Here is a 2500-nt window from a genome sequence, read left to right as displayed (position 1 = left end):
TTAAGAAAGGAAAAGAAGACAAAACATAAGATTTACCCAATTACCTCTTTACAAAGTCAAAACGAGAAATAAATAAATCCTTGAATATAATTAGCAAGGATAACAGAGAAGATATGAGAACATTGGTTATGTGGTTACTCACCTCAATGTGACGCTGCTTCCACAAACAGCTGCTGTAAGAGGTGTTATCCTTCCAACCACCACCACCACGTTAACATCTCTTCCTGAAATTATATCAAGACAATAAAAATAATATGTTAATGATGATGGTAATTAAAAAACATAAATTCATTAGAGTGATGGTATTAATAACCATTTCATTCGCGTTAAATTCATTTTTTTGTATGCTGAATTTTTTTCTTACAAATACTATCTGGACGATCAAATTTATCAAGATGAAATGAGGAGTCCAGAAGCCTTGATTAAGCAGTATGAAATAGGATCACTGGTCGGCTGATATCTGCAGAGAGAGAGAGAGAGAGAGGTGGGGGGAGGTTGAGGAGAAGGTTGGTGGAACTGATTTCGCAAAGGAAGAGGCATTGGGATTCTTCTCCCGCTTCCGTTTTTCCCATCTGTTATAACCTATCGTTGGGGGTTGAATTACACTTTTTAATTCTTTCAATATTCTTTTACGCGTTTCCTTCAACCCCGGGCTAAATAAGGACATCAGGTTGGACATCTTCCGGGAAATGGTCTACGGATATATTCCGATGAATAAGTATCCTTTATTTTTTTCTAGTGAGTTTCAAAATCTTTCTTCATTTCAAGCTGAACGGATAATAATGAATCTTGACCTTGACAGAACGGCGATCCAGAATCTTAATTTTATGTAATAAATGTTACGACATCTGAATGCGCATTATGAGCTAACACTCCAACTTGAAATACGTACCCCTACTGCCAGCCTATACTAATATCACTACTACTTATGCCATACGACACAAGGCTGCCCTCAGGAGGCCGAAGCATGAGGAGAGGGGTCCCTAGGTAGTCGAGCCTAGGGGAGGGGAGTTGGGGGGGGGGGTGATATGGCGAGGCACAGGGGCTTATGGAGAACTGATCAATATATTCTGAAAATGTAGCAGAATTTTTTGCTCCTTGAATATCACTTAATACACTCTATGGGGTCCAATTCCGCTCTTACGGACCGTCTCCAAGGAGCTACTGCACCGGTTCCCTTGGACGGATGTGGCTAATAGCTCTCTACCTGCGGATATATATATATATATATATATATATATACGCAATACACAATGTGTGTGTTTGTGTGTATAGATATAGATGCACACATACTTACGAGTGTGATATATATGTAATGGGTGTGTGTAATAATATATAAATATATATATATATATATATATATATATATGTAGGCTATGTATACATCAAATATATAAATATAGAAATGTATTCTATGCAAAAATATCATAATAAAACTACATTCCTAACTCTCTTGTTACGGGAAGATCAACCCGAAATCGAGAGAGAGAGAGAGAGAGAGAGAGAGAGAGAGAGAGAGAGAGAGAGAGAGAGAGAGAGAGCGTAAAAAGGTATAATATTTATCTGATGAGAAACTTGCGGGCTGTCTTTTTCCATTTACATATGTATGCGGTTGGCGGGCGAAAGGATGGATCGGCCGGATATTAAGATTGACGTTGCTCCTTTGGCTGACGGAGTATACCCTTGAATAATGATAGAACAGAGATACACGTCGGGAGGAGGAGGAGGAGGAGGAGGAGGAGGAGGAGGAGGTGCACCTTACGCACTCGGTGGGCCTCGCAGCCCCAAATACATTCCACGTGAAAACTTATTCTTACAATTTGGGGAGATGCCTCTTTCAGCCTTCAATGGGCGTCGTCGACGACGGAGAGACTTTGCTCTACATTTCCGCATGAAAGGGTCGAGGGAGGGACTTTGTGGCGCTTTATTGAATCGGTCATGTTGTTGCTCTTATTTTTATTATTATTATTATTATTATTACTTGTATCAATGTATAAGCATTCGCGTGGAACAAGCATTAAAGATATTAAACTGCAACTCAAGCTTATACAGAATAATGTTCACATGCAAAAGATTTGTAAGTAGAATACTCAATGAACAGATCACACAAACTCTCTCTCTTTCTTTATATATACAGTATATATAATTGTGTGTATGTATTATATATATATATATATATATATATATATATATATATATATATATATATATATATATATATATATATATATATATATATATATATATATATATATATATATATATATATATTTCTTCAGATTTCATTGCATTTTTTCTCATGATTACGAATAGATCACTGAAAATTAAGTTTTGGAATATGTGGAACAAGGTAACAATTTGCATCTAGAAACACTTTGGTAGCCGTTATAGCTCTCTCTCTCTCTCTCTCTCTCTCTCTCTCTCTCTCTCTCTCTCTCTCATATGGAGTATATAACCTAAAAAGCACTGAAACCAAATAATAGTGATAATGACATGAAGA

The 2500-nt window shown here is 36.8% G+C and overlaps 2 long non-coding RNA genes across 4 annotated transcripts in view; one reads left to right on the top strand and one right to left on the bottom strand.

The window, feature by feature from the left end:
* The window catches only part of LOC136847198 (uncharacterized), a 139751-nt gene that overhangs the window by 95142 nt on the left and 42109 nt on the right, over positions 1-2500 (top strand). The window lies entirely within an intron of this gene.
* Positions 141-2500, bottom strand: part of LOC136847199 (uncharacterized) — a 107281-nt gene continuing 104921 nt past the window's right edge. The window contains exon 4 of the long non-coding RNA XR_010855657.1: positions 141-224. This is a non-coding gene — a long non-coding RNA (uncharacterized lncRNA). The remainder of the gene's footprint in view (positions 225-2500) is intronic.

This window comes from Macrobrachium rosenbergii, chromosome 16 (assembly GCF_040412425.1).
Source record: "Macrobrachium rosenbergii isolate ZJJX-2024 chromosome 16, ASM4041242v1, whole genome shotgun sequence".
NCBI lineage: Eukaryota > Metazoa > Arthropoda > Malacostraca > Decapoda > Palaemonidae > Macrobrachium > Macrobrachium rosenbergii.
The sequence above is the reverse complement of the archived record's forward strand: the minus strand, read 5'-3'. Positions and strand labels throughout refer to the sequence as shown.